This window comes from Aquarana catesbeiana, linkage group LG07 (assembly GCF_042186555.1).
Source record: "Aquarana catesbeiana isolate 2022-GZ linkage group LG07, ASM4218655v1, whole genome shotgun sequence".
Lineage (NCBI taxonomy): Eukaryota > Metazoa > Chordata > Amphibia > Anura > Ranidae > Aquarana > Aquarana catesbeiana.
This window is the reverse complement of record NC_133330.1, coordinates 81,103,508-81,130,485: the sequence shown is the minus strand read 5'-3', so window position 1 is coordinate 81,130,485 and position 26,978 is coordinate 81,103,508. Positions and strand designations below refer to the sequence as shown.

Below are 26,978 nucleotides of genomic sequence, written 5' to 3'. Positions count from 1 at the left end.
CAACAGGTGGACAAGGGGGACAGTGTCACTGATGCATGCACTGTCACTGCTCACCATCCTCGTGGCCTCCTCGAATGGTGACAGGACAGTGCATGCATCCCTGATCATGGCCCACTGGCGTGGGGAAAAAAAACCAAGCTCCCCTGACCCTGTCCTGGTGCCATAGTCGCACAGGTACTCATTGATGGCCCTCTGCTGCGTGTGCAGCCGCTGCAGCATGGCCAACGTTGAGTTCCACCTGGTGGGCATGTCACAGATTAGGCGGTTCTTGGGCAGGTTAAACTCCTTTTGGAGGTCCGTCAGCCGAGCACTGGCATTATATGACCGGCGGAAATGCACACAGACTTTCCTGGCCTGCCTCAGGACATCCTGTAAGCCCGGGTACCTGCCCAAGAACCGCTGCACCACCAAGTTAAGGACGTGAGCCAAACAGGGCACATGGGTCATTTGTCCCTGTCGGAGGGCAGAGAGGAGGTTGGTGCCATTGTCGCAAACCACCATTCCTGCCTTAAGTTGGCGTGGCGTCAACCACCTCTGAACCTGCCCCTGCAGAGCTGACAGAACCTCTGCCCCAGTGTGGCTCCTGTCCCCCAAGCACACCAGCTCAAGCACCGCATGGCATCTTTTGGCCTGCGTACTTGCGTAGCCCCTTGAACGCCTACGGAGCACCGCTGGTTCCGAGGAAGAGGCCATGGAGGAAGAAGAAGAGGAGGGGGTGGAGGAGAGAGGTGTGTCACAATCAGCATTTTGGAGGCGTGGTGGCAGAACAACCTCCAACACTACTGCACCTTGTCCTGCATCCTTCCCAGCTGCCAGCAGAGTCACCCAATGCGCCGTGAAACTTAGGTAACGTCCCTGTCCATGCCTGCTGGACCATGAGTCAGCGGTAATATGCACCTTACCGCTGACCGCCCTGTCCAGCGAGGCATGGACATTGCCTTCCACATGCCGGTAGAGAGCCGGAATCGCCTTCCGTGAGAAAAAGTGGCGTTTGGGTACCTGCCACTGAGGAACCGCACATTCCACAAACTCACGGAAGGGGGCAGAGTCTACCAACTGAAAAGGCAGCAGTTGAAGTGCTAGCAATTTTGCCAAGCTAGCATTCAACCGCTGGGCATGTGGATGGCTGGGAGCAAACTTCTTTCGGCGGTGCAGCAGCTGGGGCAGGGAAATTTGCCTGGTACAATCTGACGTCGGTGTACCAAAAGCAGATTGCCCACAAGTACTTGGCTGTGACACACCTAATTCTACACCTTCATTCCTCTCACTGCAGGTCTCAGAGAGGACTGAAGGTCTAGTGGGGTTGGAAATCTCAGCTGATGAGGAGCAAGGAGAGATCCTCTTTGTTCTTTGGTGTGGGTCTTTTAGATACGCTTGCCAACGAACTGCATGGCAGGTCAACATATGTCTGGTCAAGCATGTGGTACCCAAGCGGGAGATATTTTGGCCACGCGAGATACGCTTGAGACATATGTTGCAAATAGCAGCGGTGCGATCTGATGCACTCGTCTCAAAAAAGGCCCACACCAAAGAACTTTTTGAATAACGCGCAGAGACTGCAGCGCCCTGCACATGTGGAGCTTTGGGGTGTGATGCAGTCAATGTGTTGCCCTTAGGCTGGCCCCTGGAGGGCATCCTGCCTCGTTGGTGATGTGCTGCCGCCTCCTCCTCCTCCTCCTCCTCCTCCTCCTCCTCCTCCTCCTCTCTCCTATCAGGCACCCACGTTGAGTCAGTGACCTCATCATCCCCTCCCTCCTCATCACTGGAGCAAACCTGGCAGTATGCTGCAGCAGGGGGAGCATGACTGCCAGATTGCTGTCCTTCTTGGGCACCCCCTCTGTCCGCGCTCATGTTACTGCCTTCATCGAGCTCAGTATCGTCATCAGAGCCTTCCAAACGCTGGGCATCCTCCTGGAGCATGTACCCAACACTGTGGTCAAACAGTTCGAGGGAATCCTCATGAGGACATGGTGGAGCTAGGGAAGGAGTCACTGATGACATTGAGCTGAAGGAAGAGGCCGCTGCTTTGCCAGACAAAGCACCCTGGGCATGGGTGAGAGAGGATGAGGAGGATGAGGACGGCTTGGTCATCCACTCGACCAAGTCTTCCGCATGTTGCGGCTCAACATGGCCAGCTGCCGAAAAAAAGGCCAAGCGTGTCCCATGGCCACGTGCTGATGAGGATGCACCGTCTCCACGACCAGCACTAGACACAGAGCCTGCTTGCCCTCTCTTATTGGCTTGTGACTGTCTGCCTCTCCTTCTTGGCCTTCCAGACATACTAATGGCCTGTAGCTGCACTAAGCTGGGATAGAACACCTGTAATTTTCTTCAAGTAGCTTTATATACTGTAACCAGACAAGCCTGCCTGTCAGTAGGAAGATAACAGGAACGGATCTAGCTGAACACTGTGAGCAGGACGCACTGTACTAAATGTAAATAGTCTAGCTGCCTGACCGTGGTACTAATAGGATCAAATAGAACACCTGTAATTTTCTTCAGGTAGCTTTATATACTGTAACCAGACAAGCCTGCCTGTCAGTAGGAAGATAACAGGAACGGATCTAGCTGTACACTGTGAGCAGGACGCACTGTACTAAATGTAAATAGTCTAGCTGCCTGACCGTGGTACTAATAGGATCAAATAGAACACCTGTAATTTTCTTCAGGTAGCTTTATATACTGTAACCAGACAAGCCTGCCTGTCAGTAGGAAGATAACAGGAACGGATCTAGCTGTACACTGTGAGCAGGACGCACTGTACTAAATGTAAATAGTCTAGCTGCCTGACCGTGGTACTAATAGGATCAAATAGAACACCTGTAATTTTCTTCAGGTAGCTTTATATACTGTAACCAGACAAGCCTGCCTGTCAGTAGGAAGATAACAGGAACGGATCTAGCTGAACACTGTGAGCAGGACGCACTGTACTAAATGTAAATAGTCTAGCTGCCTGACCGTGGTACTAATAGGATCAAATAGAACACCTGTAATTTTCTTCAGGTAGCTTTATATACTGTAACCAGACAAGCCTGCCGGTCAGTAGGAATTTAACAGGAACGGATCTAGCTGAACACTGTGAGCAGGACGCACTGCACTAAATGTAAATAGCAGGAACGGATCTAGCTGAACACTGTGAGCAGGACGCACTGCACTAAATGTAAATAGTCTAGAAGATAACAGGAACGGATCTAGCTGAACACTGTGAGCAGGACGCACTGCATTAAATGTAAATAGTCTAGATAGAAGATAACAGGAACGGATCTAGCTAAACTGAATACAGTGTATATATATATATGCAACACCTGGGATGCATATATATACACAATACACTGTAAGTGCAGCTAACTGACTGACTGTTCTGCCTAATCTATCTAACTCAAATCAAATGACACTGTCTCTCTCTCTCTCTATCTCTCAGCACACCGGAACACACACTACACAGGGCCGCCGTGCAGGCGGCCTTATATAGTGTGGGGTGTGTACTAAATGCCCTGAGCCGTAATTGGCCAAAGCCACCCTGGCTTTGGCCAATTACAGCTCTCTCTACTGACAGCGCTGTGATTGGCCAAGCATGCGGGTCATAGTGCATGCTTGGCCAATCATCAGCCAGCAATGCACTGCGATGCCGCAGTGAATTATGGGCCGTGACGCGCCACACGAATTTAGCGCGAACGGCCCATAACGTTCGCAATTCGGCGAACGATCGAACAGCCGATGTTCGAGTCGAACATGGGTTCGACTCGAACACGAAGCTCATCCCTAGTATTGAATCAAGAAACAGCCAGGCAGCTAGTTTAGCGATGGGAACCTCTGTTTCTCTCAATGTTCCTATATGAAATAAAGTACATTTGTTATAAATGCAAATATGTATGTTACTATTGATGACCTCCATCTGAAATGGCTAGTTGCTTGGTTGTTATGCTGACCCACTAGGTTTAATACCTTGAACCACAAACCTGGGACAAATATTTGGCCTGGGAATGTCAGACATCCTTATCTATCTTATTAATATTGCTTAAAAACATGTTGTGCTATCAGTATAAAGTACATAAATTCATAACAATTAATCAGTCAAGTAAAACATTCTTATATATCAAAAACAAGCAACAAATAACCAAAACAAAATAAATAAGAATGTGTTAAGAAACATTCATAAATAATTCAGTAAAGTCCATCAGAAAAAAAAGAGGCAGAGAAGTGCTCTTGTGCAAAAAGTTAATTTATACTTGTGTGTAGGGATGAGCCGAACACCCTCCTGTTCAGTTAGCGCAGAACTTGCGAACAGGCAAAAAATTTGGCAGAACACACGAACACTGTTAAAGTCTATGGAATACGAACATGAATAATCAAAAGTGTTAATTTTAAAGGCTTATATGCAAGGTATTGCCATAAAAAGTATTTGGGGACCTGGGTCCTGCCCCAGGGGACATGTATCAATACAAAAAATGTTTTTAAAAACGGGCGTTTTTTCGGGAACAGTGATTTTTTTAATGCTTAAAGTGAAACAATAAAAATGAAATATTCCTTTAAATTTTGTGCCCGGGGGATGTCTATAGTATGCCTATAAAGTGGCGCATTTTTCCCGTGTTTAGAACAGTACCACAGCAAAATGACATTTCTAAAGAAAAAATTGTCATTTAAAACTGATCGCAGCTGTAATGAATTGTCAGGTCTCGGCAATATATTTAAAACTCATTAAAAAAAAGAGCATGGGATCTCCCCCAGATCATTATCAGGCCCTTTGAGTCTGGTATGAATATTAAGGGGAACCCCGAACCAAAATGTAAAAAAAAATTGCATGGGGGTCCCCCTAAAATCCATACCAGGCCCTTTGGGTCTGACATGGATTTTAAGGGGAACCCTGCACCAAATTTTTTTTTAAAAATGGCGTAGGGGTCCCCCCAAAATCCATACCAGACCTTTATCCGAGCACGCAACCTGGCAGGCCACAGGAAAAGAGGAGGGTACTAGAGAGCGCCCCCCCTCCTGAACCGAATCAGGACACATGCCCTCAACACGGGGAGGGTGCTTTGGGGTAGCCCCCCAAAGCACCTTGTCACCATGTTGATGGGGACAAGGGCCTCATCCCCACAACCCTTGCCCGGTGGTTGTGGGGGTCTGCGGGCAGGGGGCTTATTGGAATCCGGAAGCCTCCAGATCCTGGCCTCCCCCTGTGTGAAATGGTAATGGGGTACAAGTACCCCTACCATTTTAAAAAAAAATGTCAAAATGGTAAAAAAGACAAGACACAGCTTGGGACAAGTCCTTTATTAAAAAATAAAAAAATAAAAATGTCCCACGATGTCCATTCATCTTCTTCTATCATGCCGCCCGAGGGACCGAAAAAGAAAATAAAAAGCTGCGACCGAACCGCCTCCATGGGAGGCTCCCGCTGAGTGACGCATCTTCGCTGTGACAGCTCTTATATAAATGAGGGCGGGGCGTGATGTAACCAGGTGACCCTGCCCCCTCTGACACCACGGGGCTTCTCCATGGCTTCCCTGTGGTGTCAGAGGGGGGAGGGGTCACACGGTTATGTCACTGGGTGGCCCTGCCCCCTCTGATGCCACGGGGAAGCCATGGGGAAGTCCCCATGGCGTCAGAGGGGGCAGGTCACCCGGTTACATCACCGGGTGGCCCCGCCCTAAGTTATATAAGAGCTGTCACAGCGAAGACGCGTCACTCAGCGGGAGCCTCCCATGGAGGCGGTTCGGTTGCGGGTTTTTTTTCTTTTTCGGTCCGTTGGGCAGTGTGATAGAAGAAGATGAATGGACATCGTGTGACATTTTTATTTTTTAATAAAGGACTTGTCCCAAGCTGTGTCTTGTCTTTTTTACTGTTTTGACACTTTTTTTTGTGAAATGGTAGGGGTACTTGTACCCCGTTACCATTTCACATGGGGGGAGGCCGGGATCTGGGGGTCCTCCTGTTAAAGGGGGCTTCCAGATTCTGATAAGCCCCCCGCCGGCAGACCCCCACAACCACCGGGCAAGGGTTGTGGGGATGAGGCTTTTGTCCCCATCAACATGGGGACAAGGTGCTTTGGGGGGCTACCCCAAAGCATCCTCCCCTTCCTGTGGCCTGCCAGGTTGTATGCACGGATAAGGGTCTGGTATGGATTTTGGGGGGACCCCTACGCCATTTTTAAAAACATTTTGACGCAGGGTTCTTCTTAAAATCCATACCATTTAGGTCTGGTATGGATTTTCAGGGGACCCCTATGCCATTTTGTTTTAAAATTTGGCACAGGGTTCCCCTTAATTTCCATATCAGACCTGAAGGGCCTGGTATGGATTTTAGGGGGACCCCCACGCAATTTTTTTTTTTAATTTTTGGTTCAGGGTTCCCCTTAATATTCATACCAGACCCAAAGGGCCTGATAATGGACTAGGGGGGTATCCTTTGCTCGTTTTTTCAATGAGTTTTATCTATATTGCCAAGACCCGATAATTCATTACAGCGTGATCAGTTTTAGATGACAATTTTTCCTTTAGAAATTTCATTTTGCTGTTGTACTGTTCTAAACACGGGAAAAATGCGCCACTTTACAGACATACTATAGGTACCCCCCAGGCACAATATTTAAAGTAATATTTCATTTTTATTCTTTCACTTTAAGCATTAAATAATCACTGCTCCTGAAAAAACAGCCGTTTTAAAAAAAAAAAATTTTCATTGATACATGTCCCCTGGGGCAGGACCCAGGTCCCCAAACACTTTTTATGACAATAACTTGAATATAAGCCTTTAAAATTAGCACTTTTGATTTTTCATGTTAGTGTCCCATAGATTTTAACGGTGTTCCAGCAGCTTTCAAATTTGCAGCGAACACCACATATTGTTCGCTGTTCGGCGAACAGACGAATACCCGATCTTCGAGTCGAACTTACGTTCGACTCGAACATCGGGCTCATCCCTACTTTTGTATCAACAAAAATCCATATTTCAGTGTGGATAGCAAAATCTTCACACCCAAAAGTGCACACCCAACTCTCAAGCCGCTTACCAGCTACTCTGACCCCAAGATGGGGGTCTGGCTGCACTTTATTCCAGTATCCCCATGGGATAGATGGATATCAGGAGCCAAGATTCTAGGTTGGGTTATCAAACAACCAGGATGTTCAACAGTGGGCTCAATTATGTCCTTATCTACCAACTTTTTCAAAAGGAATCTGTATTGAGAGAAATATGAAGGCTGTGATTGCTGATCTCCTAATATTATTTGGCTGGCTGTCTCTTGATTTAACATTCTCTGAAACACTGACTGAGAACAAGCAGAGAGAACATGAACGTCAAAGTCAAGACAGAGCACCTAATCTATGTAATTGCTCCAGGTCTGACTTAGGAAGTACTGAGGAAGTACTTGATTAGCATGACAGCCAAGGAACTAATATTTTGCAGAAGGGGATGTCAGTGACAGCAGCCCACCTCATTCCTTAATACATATATCCTGTAATGTTGTAATTTAAAAAAAAAATTCCATGTTGAATGCAGGATGACTCTTAAAACTTTAGTAAGTAACGCTCGGATACTCAAAGTAATAATCTTAATTTTTGCAAACTACTTGAAAAATTTTACATTTGACGAAATAAATATAAAATATTCATTGCCATTTCAAAGGTTAATGTAATCAGAGAGGGTATATCAGTTTGGGAATATTCTTGAGGGTATGCATATAATGATCGTGAGCAGAATATAGAACACCATCACACAATTTACTAAATCGATTGAGAGCAATCAGTTAGAATTAAAATAATTTTAGGCTTTAATAATAAATGGAATATATTATAGTTCATGGAAATGTTAACAACAATTATCTCAGTATCTTAAATAAGACAGTGATACAAAATTTCCCCTAAAGCTATAAGCTGTAATCATTATAAATTAGTTGCACTTGAGTGTCCAGTAAACAATTATTATTTTGTTTGGCTGTCAAACTAACATGCAGATCCCACAAGTGTGCACATCCCCGACTCTGCTGTTACATTGGGAAATTAAACCCAAAAACAAAAATGTGAAATATAGCAGCTTACTATGGTGGCTGCATTCGTTTTCATCCCCAAATGCCTGCCATGCTGTATAACCTAGAGCAGCATTTCTCAACTTTTTTCGGTCTTGGCACTCTTTAAAAGTATGCAAAATCTCAATGCACTCCAGTCTAAAATGTCACATCAGAGGTCCCCATATCATATCAGAGTCTCCCTTCCCATCAGAGGTTCCTCATCACATCAGAGCCCCCCACCATATAAGTCAAAGCCCCCTCTATACATGAGTCTTTTTTCATATTAGAATCACCCCTATACATTATAGGCCTCCCTATACATGAGTCCCCCATCACATCAAAGTCTCCTCATCACCACAGAGTTCCCCAATCACAGAACCCCCTAATCACACATGCCTCCTTCATCACAGATCCCCTAACCTCCCGTTCGTACAGTGCCTCACTCACATCAGAGCCCTACCTTTTGGCTCAAACAGTACAGCAGAGGGTAGAAGGTGGAGGAGGTATAGAGGAGGCAGACTTCCATCTTCTCCTAAATGCTGGGATGATTATGTGAGCCATCTGCCCCAGATCATGCATTGCCATGGTGTGGGTGAGCCAGCTGCCAGCACAATAGCATCAAATGATACTGTGCATCCTGGATCTAGAGTGTCATTGGTTGTTATGTTGCTGGCCACCAGCCTGCCCACACCAACTCATGATCACATTGATCCAGGGCAAATTGGGTCCTGTGCTCGTGGTTCCTTGGTTGAGAAACACTGACCTAGAGGGTGTTGCGTCAGAGATTTCAGTTCTTACTTTCCTAGGTCAGCTCTCCTGCCTCCTTTACCCTGTTTACTCACTGGACTTTGGGTTAGCATCAACATACAGCCCCTGAAATCAATCACCCCTACAGTCTCTGAAAAACTAAACACTGAGTCATGCAGTAAAGCTTGATGGGCTTACATTGCTAGCATACCCACTAAAACCCTGATTTCTGTATTGCAGGGTATTTTGTGTGGCTGCTTCAAATTTTCCCTTATTTTTCGGTAGAAATTGTTATTACCATGACAGTTAATGAGGGTAAGACTCTCTAAAAGAGCCCTAACAGTTATTACCCAACAGGGTACACCATAGGTTTCTACCTTTGATACAACTGAATCAATTTTCAAGCATATTTCTAAAAAATTTTTTTTTAGAATTCCTCTTCAACATTTTTAATATGCCTTAACATATTCAATTGTCATTATATGATCCATTATTTTAGGTTTGTAAGAGAAAATGCTGATTGTAGAACCCTCAATGTGATTATTAAACAGGAAATCAGGTATGTAAACCAAAAAAATAGCAACCCTATTTGAGAGCTTAGAGCTCTTGTGCACCACTGCCTGAGCAAGAATCTATTAGTTATCATGACTAGTCACAGACTTTGTTAATAACTGCAGCTAATTGGACTAAATACAATATGTAGTTGCTGACAGATGGTACACAGGAGGTCAACAGGTACTTAAACAATTGATTTCTTGGTCAATATGTACATGAGCAATTGATTTCCTAGTCTATATTTACTGGATGACATTTAGTTTAATAAAGCACTACATATCATAAACCACTGACTTTTTTTGTTTTATAACATACATTTTTAAACCTTTTTCCTGTATCCCAGTGCTGCTGATCTTCCGCTGCCTCTTTCAGCCATCTCCTGTCATTGAATGTCTTTGCTCTTAACTAGTGACCACAGTGAAAAAAAATAATATAAAAAAACGTGAAATACATAAACATATAAAATTTGAGATTTGGGGGGATAAACCCAAAAAGTATATATAATATGGATAAAAAGCAGCAACTCTAAATTTATATGACACCCATAATTCACTAGAAAGAGAAAAACACGAGAGTCGTGCTATAAAGACAGCAAAAACTGGTGAGATATGTAAATCACACACAATAGTAAAATTTGAAAACCATATATAATAAATAAAATCACATATATAAAATGCTTGATACTGTAAAAAATACTCATATAATATTAGTGACAAGTCTCTGTGAATAGTGGCACTTAATAATAACCACTCATGCTGGAAACGGAACAGTAAAGTCCATGAAAAACAATCCTGATCCACTCCGTGAAAAATTGTGATCCACCACCGAAAAATAGACGGGGTATTTCCTTACCAGAAGGCCATGATCCCCCACCACAGAGGATCATAGCAAGCAAGAACCGCTGTGACTCGTGCTCGGCATCAAACCTGGTATGTGTAAATCTTTGGATCACCACATGGTTGAAACCAAACCAACTCCAATAGTGTAAAACCTTGTGAGTTTAATGAATCGCTTTTAAAATTACACTTACATAAATGCAGCAAAAGGTAAGCCTTAAGACCGGTCCGGCGGCCGCACAGACTCGGACAGACCCATCCTCTTGGAAAAGCGAGCAGTGACTGGAGGTGACATCAGCGCGTCGTCCTGGCCCGCCCTACACGTTTCGTAATAGGATTACATCAGCAAGGGGCACGGGCAGCGCACTGCGTCACCTCCCTAAATACTATAACAACCTAACCAAGCCTTGCTTTGAGCCCCGGTCCATCGATGGACAGACCGCCTCCCTCAGAATGGAACGCAAGACTGGGAAGTGATTTACTCTAATGAAGTTAAAAATGTTGAGCGTATATATAAAGGTATAAAAACTGAAAAGAAAAAGGGGGAAAAAATTCCATAACAGAAGGATACTAATCGAACATCATGCATATGAATGGAAATGAAAAAACATTAAAGATTGTTTAATTAAACCGAAAGCAAAAACAAAAAAATTGATTTGTTTGTCACGGTAACCCTCAAAAAAAAGTTCCTCTTAATTGGGTCCTGGCCAAACTGTGCCTATATAGGTAGTTGTTGATGAGTTTAGAACCCGGAAATTGGATATATTAGGATACAGGGCCACTGATGTAATACTGAATAGTGACATCTAGTGGATCTTTATCAGAATACATAGCTACAATGCTAAAAAAAATTTAAAGACTAAACATAACTAGAGAGTACTCTAAGACAAAAAACAGGTTATTTTCATGGACTTTACTGTTCCATTTCCAGCACTAGTGGTTATTATTAAGTGCCACTATTCACAGAGACTTGTCACTAATATTATATGAGTATTTTTTACAGTATCAAGCATTTCATATATGTGATTTTATTTATTATATATGGTTTTCAAATTTCACTATTGTGTGTGATTTACACATCTCACCAGTTTTTGCTGTCTTTATAGCGCGACTCTCATGTTTTTCTCTTTCTAGTGACCACAGTGGACCACGAATGTGTAGCATGGTCGCTTGTTGTCTCCACCAGGGTCATGTGTGGCAAGGTTACAGTGCAGGAACACAACAGGAACAGTTGGTCACTCCATACCAGGAAGTGCCTGAACAAGAACAACTCCCTCTCCTCACACACTTTTTTACAATTAAATATTATATCTATATGTGTGTTTATCCAGGGATTCTAAACCCTACGCTGAAAATTTCAACTTTGTGATATCTGATATGGGTTTATATAGTTAATAGGTGGAAACACTGTGATATTTATACCCTTTCCTATGTCACAGAATATACATACATGCACTTTTATTCTTTATTTTATTATATGTACAGTTGCTTATGCATATTTAACCATAATGAGGTCTAAATTGTTAGTTTAGCTCTTTGATACCTCTTTAAATCTTGGCACATCCTTAAACTGGTCATAGACGGTTCAAATCTTGCCCAGTTCAGCAAGAGACAGCCAAGATTCGAACAATGTATGGGCAGCGTGAATGTACCCAAGGTGATTGATAAATCGACTTGGAATCAACTTGGGTACAACCAGCTTGCCAGATTTCACATGCAAATATTGCTAGCGGCTATATGACAAAATGCGTTGGGCAGAGCTAGGATGTATAATTCAAAACTTACCACGAAAGCATGGCCAATCACAGCCATTTTGGGTACTGGATACTTATGTACAATTTCTATATTACACACTTGTCTTTTTGGAATATATGGTAAAATGCAATTCTCTTTGTCAAGTTCTATATTAAAAAACATGACGGCAGCCGACAGCATGAGCAGGGTATGCCTAAGCCTCTACTATGATTGAACATCAACGATGATATGGCTAAACAAAGGACTGGACTGTGTGCTTACTCCATGCAGTTAATTTCAAACTCAGCACGCTTTGCTGAGATGACGGCCCCAGATGACGGCTCCTTAGCTGAAACATGTCGGGTGGAACCCTCACGATCGCCGCTATATGATATTTGAGCTTATTCTTGATCTTCAAAATGTGAGTTTGTTTTTTAATATTTTAATAAATTAGTGTTTTGAAACGTTATCACGCTATGTGAGTTTTCTTTGCTCAACACATTTGGCTTATACTGGATTGTCCATGGGTGAGGAAGTCGTGCTGTTTCCTTTGTCTCCATTTCATGCTGATGACATCTGACCGGACGTTCCCCTTCACAACCGTGTGATATTAAGCCTTTCCGACTTGTCTGGCGTACGCCATTTCAGGTCATATTGCTCTGGTAAGCCTCCTCTACTCCTGGTGATGGCCCCGGCACTGATGTAAAACCTCTGCACGTTTGTGGTCTTCTTATTTTCCACGTATCCGCTAGATCTGGTGAAATCATTCATCTGTGCATTTGGGAGTTTTTTCCATCTCTGGCCATTTATTACCCCCATAGACTTTTTTTGTGATGTTCTCTCCACCATAAGGAAAATTTTTTCTCACAATTTTAAAATGGACTGTTATGTTCTATAATTTTTGTGTTTAGTTTATAGAACCAGCACGGGCACTTTATTACTAGTCACTGGTATATTTGCTAATAAGTTATTTTTCACTGCTTTATATAATTTTTCTCGGTGGTCAACACTGCTTAATTGTATAATTATCTGATATTATTCATATTTTTCGGTTATATACATTCACTTTGTATAAGCACTTATGTAATGTGATACACACGTTCATGGATGTGTAATATAGCGCTACACTTTTATATTTTTTTGTTGTGTGCATTAATACCATTTAGAAGTGGATACTTATGTACAATTTCTATATTACACACTTGTCTTTTTGGAATATACGGTAAATGCAATTCTCTTTGTCAAGTTCTATATTAAAAAACATGACGGCAGTCGACAGCATGAGCAGGGTATGCCTAAGCCTCTACTATGATTGAACATCAACGATGATATGGCTATACAAAGGACTGGACTGTGTGCTTACTCCATGCAGTTAATTTCAAACTCAGCACGCTTTGCCGTCTGCTTATACATACAAGAAAAATTAAAGTCTACGCTCCACTGCTAGTTCCATCTCCTTCCATTTCTCTGTCCTTCAGATCCTTCTCATTCTTGACCAGATTCTAATCTACACTGTCATCTATCATCCTTCCTCTGTGAACCTCTCTGCAGTGCTTCCCCACTGCTCCTGCCTCTACTGGCTTTGTATGAGCGATCAGATCTCAGAATAAATATCAACATGCTCCTATCTGTATATGTCATTTAATCCTGTAACAGAATCATTTGTTCCTGCATAAAAGACATATGAAATGCTGACTGCCCAAACCAACAATGATTGCAAATCTGTCTATTTTCCATATAACATACAGGGCAGAATACATAATGTTATCTGGGGTTAGCAGTGAAAGGAGTATTTTATGGAGAAGAAAATGTACAGTTTGTTTTTCTTGAATTCAACAGTATATGTTTTACCATAAAAAGAAAAATGCATCATAAAGATTTTTAATTGTAACGCCGGCCACACAGCTATACACATTGCTGTAATGTGTGTAGGGGATCTGTTTTACTTGTTAAAGTATATGGCAAGCAATGCCCATACTCCAGTGTTCCTCCCCCACCTTCTGTGTACCATACCCGCATAGCATTAATATCATTCTCCAGCCAAGAGTGAAAAAACCTGGATCATATTTAAACTTATTTTCAGAAACATTTTTAACGTCGATGTTATGAATCAGCCATGAAAACATTAAAAATACTCTGGACATTCTAACAATATGTTGTTGAAGGAAGGCCAAATATGTGTGCCTCACAGAGGGCTGGTTGGCTAGTTCCTGTGTTTTTCTTACTTGATACCAGTGGATGTGTTGGCTTCCCAATTGGCACAGCCTGGTGTCTGAGACTAAAGTGTGTAGTCCAATCTTTAAAGTTAGGATTTAGAGTGATACCATTTCTTGCCATCTACTTTCATCAATGCCTAACATGATAGAACATTGCTACTGATGGTCTAATATTCAAAATTCTGAAAAATGTAACTCAAACTTTCTATAGGAGCCTTTTGACAATTTATTTTTATTTGAATAAAGCAGCTGTTTTATTCTACTATACTATGAGCCTTGCCTTCCCATTATCACCCTTTTGAGTTATTTAAGGTACCAACCAAGGTTTGAGCAGTGGGCTTGAAGAACCAGACTTAGTGGCCATGGCTTACTGCATCATGCCTTTTATGACCCTATGAATTTCAAGGGTCCTATCTATTGGAGGAATTCATGACATGGATGAATATCTAGAAAGGAGATGAAAGCAGAAAGGTGACATCTGTTGGAATTTCCACTATGCTTATGATCCACTGTTGCATTGGGGTCTTGCAGTCTGATGAGAGTCCATTTTTTCTGTTGCATGGAGGGGATACCAAGAGGTTGGATGATACATTCACTATAAACTAAGAGCATTAATATTTTTTGTCTACTATATTATGGACACAAGGATTGTATAATAATAATTTTAAGGATTTATGTTTTTTTTATTATTATTAGAGGGATATATAGTTGCTATAGTACTGGTATTGGTATTGACCAAGAGCCTGGTGCAGGGACAAGCTGCTAGACTCCAGACAAGCCAGCTTTATATTAAAACATGGGATTAGTATTAATATTTGGGTCTTTTTATGGTGCTACTAGTTCTGGTAGGCCTATAGAATTGGCATAGCAGAACAACAGCTGAAACCACAGAATACAGGATGAAGGTACATGTGTTTGGAAACAGCCCCTCTGCAGCTGTAGCTATCTACAACCTCAGACGAGCAGCTCAGGAAGGTAAAGAAGAGCATGGCACAGATGCCCAACAGTTCGTAATGAGAAATTTTTATGTGGATGATGGACTCACTTCTTTCTCCAGCAGCGAAGAGACTATCACTATTCTGAAAAGAACAAGAGAGATGGTAGCAGAATCTAACATAAAGTTGCACAAGATAGCTTCCAACAGCAGCAAGTCATGGAATCGTTTCCCTCAGAGGACCGCGCAAAAGACCTTAAGAACCTAGATCTAGGAACAGATTTACTACCCCTTCAAAGAAGTTTAGGGCTCAGTTGGGATCTGAAAACCAACAGCTTCACATTTAGAGTATCTATGGAAGAGAAGCCATTCATGAGAAGAGGTGTCTTGTCCACAGTCAACAGCCTTTATGACCCCCTGGGGTTCGTAGCCCCATCACCATGCAAGGTAAGGCTCTTATGAGAGAAATTGCCATTGAACATGAACAAAGTGAATGGGACACACCTCTACCTAAAGAGAAAGAAATGCAGTGGAAGTTGTGGAGTGACTCATTGATAGAGCTTGAACAACTCATCATCCAAAAGTCATATATCCCTGTTTCTTTGTCTGCCACGAAGCAAAGAGAATTGTGCATATTCTCAGTTGTGCATATTCTCAGCTATAGCCTACCTTAGAGTAGTGGACTTTGAAGGACAAAGTTATATTGGTTTTATCATGGGAAAGTCCAAACTGGTCCCACATCCAGCTCACACTGTTCCACGCTTAGAGCTTTGTGCTGCTGTCTTAGCAGTGGAAATGGCAGACTTGATCATTGCTCAACTAGACATTGAGATCCATGCGGTGAAGTTTTACACAGACAGCAAGATTGTGTTAGGATATATTCACAATGCTTTGAGAAGATTCTACATGTACGTGTCAAACAGAGTGACACGCATCATAAAGTCCACACACCCAGAACATTTTCACTACATCAGTACAGATAAAAATCCAGCTAATCATGAGACTAGACCTGTACCAGCGGCTGTCCTCAAGCACACTAATTGGTTCTCAGGTCCATCTTTTCTGACTAGATCAGAACCCGAAGAGACCATTCAGTTAGAGACCTTTGAACTTATAGAACCAGACAACGACAAGGAGGTAGGGACACAAGTAACAGCGTTCAGTACCATAACTACTAGATGCAATCTTGGCGCACACAGGTTTAAAAGATTCTCCAGCTTGAAGTCACTCATACATGAAGTTCTCACCACACTTATGGCTGAAGTCATGGCCATCATGAACGCTCGACCTTTAGTTCCAGTGTCAACAGATCCAGAAATGCCATCAGTCTTGACACCTGCAATGCTTTAGACACAGAAGTTCAAAACAGTGTCATTTCCCTCAGGAGACTTTGGGCTCAAAGACTTGTCTTGCAGACATCTTCTGGAAAAGATAGAAACAAGTGTACCTGGTGATGATCCAGTCACGCCAAAAATGGCAAGTTGACAAGCCTAACCTGCAAGTCGGAGATGTCGTTCTACTACAAGATGCTCAGGTCCACAGAAATGAATGGCCAGTTGGACTCATTGTTGAGACTGTACCTAATAACAACAGTAAGGTTAGAAAGGTCCAAGTTAAAGTCATGAGACAAGTCACCCCTAAGGTGTACCTAAGACCTATCTCAGAAGTTGATTTACACCTTAAAAAAGAAACATAGTGGTATAATGTTTATCATGCCAGGTGGGGAGTGTTCTGGTCATCCTACAGTATATATTTACTTATGATACTGTTGCTTTAAATTGGCATCCATTGCTGGCGGGAAACTGTAGTATATCACTCCCACTTCCTCTCTAGCGCACATTTTGCTTAAACCTCATAGGAAGGAAGCATGGCATTAGAGCTCCAGGATTTCTTAAAACTGGCCCTGGAAGCACAAGTCTGTAAGTAGGCTGTCATCAGCATCTAATTAAGTAGTATGTGCTCTACTGATTAAACTGCATTTTTGTGTGTGTTTGATAGTACTTTTCTGCTAGGGAGTTCCTTTCAGCTAGACCACATTTATGTTAGCTAGGGCCTTACACTAGGGAAGCATGCCTGACTGTACTTGCATTTTGTAATGTAATGTTCAATGCTAATGTATACTTTATAAATTGTGTTTTGCAGTTTTCCAAAAAATAACTCAGTAAAGATTACAGCTGTTAACCCTTCGGCCTCGGTCCTTATTGGGAAGTTGTTAGCTATCTGCCAAGCCTTGTACACATTGTGAGGGCAGAACAGGGACAACGCTGTAAATTTCCTTGAGTGGCCCAGCCAGAGCCCAGACTTGAACCCGATTGAACATCATTGCAGAGATCTGAAAATGGCTGTGCACCAACACTCCCCATCCAACCTGATGGAGCTTAAGAGATCCTGCAAAGAAGAATAGGAGAAACTGCCCAAAAATAGGTGAGCCAATAGATGTGCCAAATTTGAAAAGATTTTAAACAAACTTCATTCCCTTTGTCATTATGGGTATTGTTTGTAGAATTTTGAGGAAAATAATTTAATCCATTTTGGAATAAGGCTGTAACATAACAAAATGTGGAAAAGGTGAAGCACTGTATACTTTCTGGATGCACTGTAAATGGGGGCTGGAGTTTAGGAAGGTGTGTGTGCAGACCAGACAAGCACAATGTAGTCGTAAGGTAGTGGGACCATGCTCTTGGTTCCTCCACGACTACCCCTGTTATAGGCTTCTCTGTTACTGATACTAATCCTTGATCTGATGGTAGCAAGTTTCAATTTTATAAGGCATGGGTTTGTGGACAATGACAACAAACTTGAATTGTTCACAATGTGCCTTTATATGTTACCATTATCTGGAGGTTTTACTGTTCTATTGGTAAAGTAAAGAAAATTTATTTGGTTTTTGGATGAATGGGTTGGTTTTCATAGAGGAATAGAATATGCCTGTGTATTCAACTGGCAGTATGTGAAGTGGTACTTGAAACATTTGGGCTGCAGGCAGCTGAACAAGTGGTTACTATCTCATAGAATTCTTGACTGGTAATAGTGACAGGATCCTGAGTAACATGGTTTAATGCGTAAGCCTAATTAGGACGGGAGCTGGTGATAGCAAGTTTATTTATTTCTTTATTTCAGGTACTTATATGGTGCCGTCAACTTACGCAGCACTTTACATATACATTGTACATTCACATCAGTCCCTAACCTCAAGGAGCTTACAATCTAAGATCCCTAACTCACATTCATACATACTAGGGACAATTTAGACAGGATCCAATTAACCTACCAGCATGTCTTTGGACTTTGGGAGGAAACCGAAGTACCCGGAGGAAACCCACGCAGGCACAGGGAGAACATGCAAACTCCAAGCAGGTAACGTCATGGTTGGGATTTTGAACCAGCGACCCTTTTTACTGCTAGGTGAAAGTGCTATCCACTACACCACTGTGCCACCCCAAGTTGGAAAGAGGGCAGTGAAAAGAGGACCTCTCACTAGCAACACACACGTTGGGTGACCTGGGCCCCTAGGGGTGCCCTGAGTTAAATTCTGTTTTTATTACTTTTTATAACTTTCTATGCACTGTCCACCTAGTAGTGGGTATTTTTAAAATATTTTTCTGGTGTTTTAAGACTGATGTCTGGAGTTCAGCTTTAAAGAGACCCTGTCAGCAACGTAAAAAAACTGCAGGTAAAAATACAAAAGGTCAAGTTATTAAAGGTTTACTTGCAATGTTGCTCCTTTCCATAGCTTATTTTGATTCACTTGCAATGTGCTTTTGAATGTGCTAGAACATTTTCCCTAGCACGGCCTTCTTAAATGTCATGGAACTCTCCTCTTCTGGCAGTGTCTTGGTTGGCACAACACCTTCCTTTACCTCCCTATATAACCTTTTATGTAGCTGGAGGGAGCTGGAGTAAAGGAGGATACTATAGATCAGCCTTTATCAACCAGGGTTTCATGTAACTCTGGCATTCCTCCAGAGGTTTTCAGGGTTTCTTTGAGCAATTAACAATGTCTGCTTCTCATATAGGTAACCACTACAACAATAATCATGTAAGCTGTCTCTAAAGGGGGGATTCTTCCCAATTACCCCAAATGTAAGGATCATTCTTCCCATTGACCATCATGCTAATGTACCCTGAGCTGTAGATATAGTAAGTATTAGCCAGTGTTCTTTGGGACCAGAAAGTTATTTTAAAGATTCCACCATGTTTAAAAAAAAAAAAAAAAAAAGGTTGAAAAAGGGCTAGTAGAGAGTGTCACATCCAAGAAGGTAGTGCCCAGCTGTTACTCCTGCTCTAACAATAGTGTATTCCTAGATATGGTGTATGTGTTGCAAATCATAAACCAAATAAAGTAGTGAAAGCTGCTGATAGCACCAAATAGTGTTCCCACAACTACCCATGCTCCTTCCTTCTTCCCCCTGTAGCTGCATGGTTCAAACTCCAGCTGCCGGTCTAGAGTGCAGCAGTGTAGCAGGGAGGGCAGCTCATCATTCCTCACACTTTTTCTCCCTGCCTGAGACACAGCAGAGCTGTAGGTAAGGTAAATCTCAAAGCATGAATATAAGAGAGCCTTAAAGGCACCCTACCATGATTACCGCCGGAGCACTGGGAAATACATGTAGTGAGTCCCTAGTGAGCAGGAAGAGTTGGAGAACCAGCAATTGGAGAAACCTGTGGCAGATATACAGTATGTCTATATGCTTACTTACAAGCAACCATATATAATAGCAGCCTAGCACCACTTGATTTTATTCATAATGCCCAGCAGCAGTCTCTGGCTTTTGGATGTCTACACAAAGAAGGTTTTTATCGGTAAATAACATGCATAAAATAAACTAATTGCACATAGAATCTGATGGGAAGATTTTGAAATGAATAGTATGGTGAGAGGATCTCATTAACTAACAGTTTGAAGTAGACAGCAACCTAACTCCGGATATTGTTTTATCCTTTTACTATCCAGAACTGTACAAGGTCAGGTGGTGTTATTCTCTCTGCACGTGTTGTTCTCTCCGCTGTCATTTTATGAACCCTTTCTGCTTAGGGCAAATCTAAAACATTCACATCGATACCTCACCAGCCAGGTTTTGTGACATATATTCTTTGCTGCTTGGCCACACTCCCATTTGTTGTAGTGCAAGAGTTCTCTAACATTCATCAAACAACTAAATGACTCTGGGAGAAGATGAATGGTGTTATTCCTGTAATTTCAGAAGTGACAGAGTTTCCTGCAGTGGTAGAATCTGAAAGTAGGCTCACAAAAGCCTTATTATCAACTGTAAGTTCTAGAACAGAAAGCAGTTATACGCCGCAAGAAGGTAGTCGGAAGGAAAGTTACACATATATATACAGAGCCATTTTCACATTTCAGCTCTGAGCCATCTCTGATCAATTTGTCAATAACATTTTCCATATATTTTAAAGGAAAAAAAGTAACACATTAAAAGATTTGTTTTTTCAGATTGACCAGTGATTATTTAGTAATCTGGTTTTATTATAGATGCAAAGTATTTATTTAATTCTGTGATTTCTCCTGCTTATCATGACTTGTTTTGTTGAATCTGTTAAATACTGTAGGTATGCCATTTACAAAATAAAATACATTTAAAAAAATTTTTTTTTTTATGTAATTTTTTAAAGGGGCTGTAAACCCTCGTGTTTTTTCACCTTAATGCATCCTATGCATTAAGGTGCGAAAACTTCTGACACTGACCAGCCCTCCAGCCCCCCTGTTTTACACACCTGAGCCCATTCATTCCCACGGCAAAGATGTGCTGTACCTCTCTGCCCGTTGTCTTGGCCCTTGATTGGATAGATTGATAGAAGTGCAGCCATTGGCTCCTGCTGCTGTCAATCCAATGATGTGGGCACAGGGGGGCGGCGCCGAGTCCTGCATTCTGTGTGAATGCAGGTAGGAGCTACCAGCGCCTCCGGGGGACCCCAGAAGAGGAGGACCGGGGCCAGTCAGTGCAAAACAAACTGCACAGTGGAGGTAAGTATAACATGTTTGCTATTTAAAAAAAAAAACGAGGTTTTACAACCCCTTTAGGTTCACTCTTGAACTTACTCAGGAGATGGGATAGCCTTACATCGTGGCACTTTGTCTTATGCTTTTGCTTTGATAGGAAAAGAATGAAATAATCATAAATGAATTAATCTGTGACAGGCTAGACACGAGTATTATAAAAATTCAAGAGTGTCAATACAGATGTCAAGGCCTGTTGGTGGCTAGTTTTCTTTAAGAATCCATTCATATACCTTCTGTTGCTGTAAAATGAAAACGAGTCCATTACCGCAATGTGTGGGCTTTTTTTCAGCGGCAATTCAGGGGAACGCAGTACTGAATGTAATGGCAAAGGGTGCTTGGGTGTGCTGGAGGATCTATTAAAGGGGTTGTAAAGTCAGAAGATGTTTTATCTTAATGCATTCTATGCAATGCCCACCCTAATGGGTCAGGGGTGTGACCCATTAGGGTGGGCGTTGCTAGTGATTGGGATGTGCAGATACATACACACATATATAGAGGTGACTACGAGAGATTAGCCATTGCCCGCTAAGGCTCTGAAGAAAGGGGTACTCCCCCGAAACGGGTCAGCCATTAGCCAATTTGTGACATCGGTTTGACCTTCTCGACATCAGGTCCTGGTTTGCCGGTCTTCAGAACAGTGTACCTGCTCAATTGTCAAAGCCTTGTACAAATGCTTGTTTGTGAGTATATATTTTGCTGTTTTTATGCTTTCATAAAGTTTTACCAGTGGTAATGCACTAGGTCAGTGCGCCCTCCTTCTTTTCTTTTTCTTTTTAGCCTATGAATACCCATTATTCTGAGGAGGGCTGCAAGACGGCAGGCATTGCTCTATAAAGTTGGTTGCACCACACATTGAGATACTTGACACCTGAGTGCAGGAGAGATTTCTACTGTAACAGTAACTATCAGCGCAAATACAGGTGGATATTAGGGATGAGCTTCGAGTTCGAGTCGAACATTGGCTGTTCGCAAGTTCGCCGAACAGCGAACAATTTGGGGTGTTCGTGGCAAATTCGAATGCAGCGGAACACCCTTTAAAAGTCTATGGGAGAAATAAAAAGTGCTAATTTTAAAGGCTTATATGCAAGTTATTGTCATAAAAAGTGTTTGGGGACCCGGGTCCTGCCCCAGGGGACATGGATCAATGCAAAAAAAAGTTTTAAAAATGGCCGTTTTTTCAGGAGCAGTGATTTTAATAATGCTTAAAGTCAAACAATAAAAGTGTAATATCCCTTTAAATTTCGTAGCTGGGGGGGGGTGTCTATAGTATGCCTGTAAAGGGGGCGCATGTTTCCCGTGTTTAGAACAGTCTGACAGCAAAATGACATTTCGAAGGAAAAAAGCCATTTAAAACTACTCGCGGCTATGGCATTGCCGGTCCGACAATACACATAGAAGTTCATTGATATAAACGGCATGGGAATTCCCCACAGGGGAACCCCGAACCAAAATTTAAAAAAAAAATGACGTGGGGGTCCCCCTAAATTCCATACCAGGCCCTTCAGGTCTGGTATGGATATTAAGGGGAACCCCTGCCAAAATTTAAAAAAAAAAATGACGTGGGGGTCCCCCTAAATTCCATACCAGACCCTTCAGGTCTGGTATGGATTTTAAGGGGGACCCCGCGCCAAAAAAAACAAAAAAAAACGGCGTGGGGTCCCCCCAAAAATCCATACCAGACCCTTATCCGAGCACGCAACCTGGCAGGCCGCAGGAAAAGAGGGGGGCGAGGCGAGAGAGCACCCCCCCTCCTGAACAGTACCAGGCCACATGCCCTCAACATTGGGAGGGCACTTTGGGGTAGCCCCCAAAACACCTTGTTCCCATGTTGATGAGGACAAAGGCCTCATCCCCACAACCCTGGCCGGTGGTTGTTGGGGTCTGCGGGCGGGGGGCTTATCGGAATCTGGAAGCCCCCTTTAACAAGGGGACCCCCAGATCCCGGCCCCCCCCTGTGTGAAATGGTAAGGGGGTACAAAAATACCCCTACCATTTCACTAAAAAACTGTCAAAAATGTTAAAAATGACAAGAGACAGTTTTTGACAATTCCTTTATTTAAATGTTTCTTCTTTCTTCTATCTTCCTTCATCTTCTTTTTCTGGTTCTTCTGGCTCTTCTGGTTCTTCCTCCGGCGTTCTTGTCTAGCATCTCCTCCGCAGCATCTTCTATCTTCTTCTCCTCGGGCCGCTCCGCACCCATGGCATGGGGGGAGGCTCCCGCTCTTCTCTTCATCTTCTTCTCTTCTTCATCTTCTTTTCTTCTCTTCTTCATTTTCTTCTCCAGGCCGCTCCGCATCCATGCGTGCTCGCGTCTTAGAACAAACTTTTTTCCTGTTCGCATGTTCTGGTGCGAACCGAACAGGGGGGTGTTCAGCTTATCCCTAGTGGATATGAATAAGAAAAATCACAGTTCATCAATCATAGTCCATGATGAGATCAGGGATTCGGGGGTTTAAATTATCCAGATAAGGGGATTAGAAGAATTAAAAAATAATAATAATGGCAGGGCATTGGCGGCTGCTATCCTCAGAAAGCTGATTCTGTATAGAGGAAGACAAAGAGGAGAAACCAGGAAGCGCCACCTGAGTGTAGTATTAAAAGCTGCTTTAATGGCAAGGTAACAGAGACTCACTTACAAGAGGTAAAAACATAGAAGGCACATCTGTACATATGTCTGGAGGTCCCTGGATCCAGGTCTGGTCTGGTCTGGTGTATTAATTCCAGTCGCTCTGCACGTCCTGTGGCCACCAGTGTCGGACACTCATGGATGATGTCACAGGTCACAGGAGTACATCTAGGGGTATGTCCACAGAGAGGGAGAGAAGAAGACTAGCAGGCTACGTGCTCGGAGCTACAGCTCCTTCTATTGGCCAATAGAAGGAGCTGTAGCTCTGAGCGCGTAGTGGAATGTACTCCTGTGACCTGTGACATCATCCACGAGTGAGTCTATGTTACCTTGCCATTAAAGAAGCTTTAAATACTACACTCAGGTGGCGCTTCCTGGTTTCTCCTCTTTGTCAGTGAGGGCACTGACAGATTCATATACTTGTCTCTGACCGGTACTGGAGTCAGGTACAAGCGTTGACACTTTGGATGCTACACCCTGTCGGAATCCTAAAGGGTGTCTTCGACACCCTTTATGACTTCCCCAGTGTATCTGCTATGGTTCAGGTACAAATATCATCCTGCTGTATGGTCATCAATGTTACTATTTGCTGTTTAAAATAAATAATTCTCAGTACCTAACACACAATATAGACCCTTGTAATCCCCTTAAACCTTTTAATGACTTTATTTGAGGCTATTTACAAAATTATAAGCTTTTGCTGTGAAAGGAAATCTAACCTTTTGAAACATTTCACCACTTTGGTTACGTTTCTACTAATGGTCAATTATATTTAATGGTGGCAAATATTTCACAATTTCTTTTTAGCTGGCAAAGGTTTCGGTCTCTGCTCTTTCTGCTCTCTAATTTTCATTTAGTTGGAAAAAAGTAGTATTTTTTTTTTCTTTTGTTTGTTTTTGCCACGTCAGCGAGGTGTTTGTATGGGAGATATAGTTTCAACTTTATAGTTCAATCTCATCCCTTTACACATTCACATCATTGTGGCATTATCTTTCTTTGTTTACCCTTTATTACAAGATAGTTCTAAAAGCAAGCAGTACAAAAAACCCATAGGAATTGTTTTCCCCCTAATCCCACCCCCCCTCGCTACACCTAATTAATTCCCCCACCCAACCCCCCCATCCTAACCCCCCACCTCTACCCCCTAGTGTCGTGACCTATACCCGTCACTGTCCTCATCCTTCTCTTTTACAATGTTTAGTATGAGTCGTCTAGTTTATGTTTATGTTTAGATTTAAGTTTAAATTCAAATTCAAATCCAAATAATACATTTAAATTTAAATTTAAATGGGGCATCGAGCTAAGTTCCCCACGCCTCGGCCGCCTGAAGTGAGGACTTATATTTTACCCAGTCTCTCCACATCTCCTCACAGGCTTCCATATCTAACCCTTCACTGTATCTCAGATATTCCAGGCAGTGAATTTCGTTTATCTTATTGAACCACTCCCGCAGTGTAGGTCTCCTTCTATCCATCCAATATCTGGGGATGAGGCTTTTAGCGGCGTTAAGGAGGTGTGATAACAATGATTTCAAGTACCTCTTAGTGGGCATTTTACTCCCGTGATGTAAGCACCCCCAGGGGTCGTCTGGGACAACCATGCTAGTGATCTCATAAATAATTCTCCGTATCTCCCCCCAGAATTTTTTAATCACCGGACAGTGCCACCATATATGCGCCATTGTCCCAATATCTCTGCAGCCCCTCCAACATAGTTGCGATGTTTCTTTCTGAATTTTGTGTGCTTTATCCGGGGTGATGTACATTCTCGCAAGGATTCTAAAGTTCATCTCGGATAACTTAAAACTCACCGAGGTAACAGTTGCCCTTTTCAGAATTAGCCCAACCTCCCTTTCAGTGATCTTGATACCCAATTCTTCCTCCCACTTCTTAAAGTATGGCGGACACCCCACCAATCCTGCTTTAATCAATGTCCTATAAATCCTAGAGACACCTCCCCTCCTTTTTTTTTCCACGAATACTTTTTCCAGGGGACGTAGCTCTTTCATCGATCTTATTGGCTGCGGGAGTGTATCAACAAAATGTTTCAACTGCCTATACTTCCAAGTATCTATAGTGAACCAGTCTTTTTTAGCTTTCAGCTCCGGATATGTGCACATCTCACCCTGTCTCAAAATATCATTTAGTTGGACATCTTCCTTCAATATCCACCTCCCGAACATATCTTCCCTCCCAGGTATAAAGTAATCTATGTCCTTAAGCTGGATAAACGGTGAGTTGTACCCCAGTGCTCCCTTTCGTGCAGTTTATCCCACATGTTTAATGCGTGTTTAGTGATATCCGGTGTTTTCGCACTCAATTTTCTATATTGTGGTGGGATCCATACTATCTTGCCCAACTCAACTTCACTCATTTTATTCTCTATTTTCACCCATTGTTTTTCTTTGTTGTTTTTTACCCAATCTAGAATACGTGATAAGGCTATTGCTATATAATATTTTTTAATATCTGGTGCCCCCCCACCCCCCATTCCTCTTATCATTAACTAATTGTGCAAACTTTATTTGGGGTTTTTTCCCTCTCCATATAAACTTTAGAAACATAGTGTGCAATTTGTTGAAATAACTCTGCGGGATTGATATTGGAAGCATTTGTATTTTATAAATGATTTTTGGCAGGATCATCATCTTAAATAAGTTTATTCTACCTCCCCATGAGAGTTGATTACACGGGAATCAATTCAGATCGGTCCTGATCTCATTGAGGAGTGTTATGAAATTCGCTTGAAACAATGACTCTATCGCTGTGGTAATTTTAACTCCTAGATAATTAAGCTCGTTTATCCCCCATTTAAATGGAAGGCTCTTTTGGTATGCCTTTTCCCCTTCTTTATCTTCCACTATTTCCATAATTTCTGACTTAGTTGAGTTAACCCGAAAATTAGATAATCTACCATAGGCCTTAATAGTCTCAAACAGGTTCGGGAGAGTAATCCTCGGGCGGGTGACATAAAGTAAAATGTCGTCCGCGAAGGCAGCTATTTTGTACTCTTCTTTCCCTATTTTTAACCCACTGATGTCGGGATTGAGCCTTATCTTCGCAAGTAGGGGTTCCAGCGTCAACACAAACAACAGTGGGGAAAGTGGGCACCCCTGTCTGGTGCCGTTATACATTGTAAACGGTTCAGATAGAGTACCGTTCATCTTAACTCTTGCTGTGGGGTGTGTATATAGGGCCTTTATCCAACTAAGCATTTTATTTCCTAGGCCGATCTCCTCAAGGGTGTCCCACATAAAGCCCCAGTCTACCCTGTCAAAAGCTTTTTCAGCATCAATCGACAGGAGTA

At 42.5% G+C, this 26,978-nt stretch overlaps 1 protein-coding gene across 2 annotated transcripts in view; it reads left to right on the top strand.

The window, feature by feature from the left end:
* Nucleotides 1-26,978, top strand: part of HRH1 (histamine receptor H1) — a 353,387-nt gene that overhangs the window by 84,093 nt on the left and 242,316 nt on the right. The window contains exon 2 of one of the 2 annotated variants that reach the window (XM_073592370.1): nt 17,170-17,451. The exons of the other annotated variant lie outside the window; for it this stretch is intronic. The gene's annotated coding sequence lies outside the window, so the exon portion shown is untranslated. The remainder of the gene's footprint in view (nt 1-17,169; nt 17,452-26,978) is intronic. 2 annotated transcript variants of the gene reach the window in all.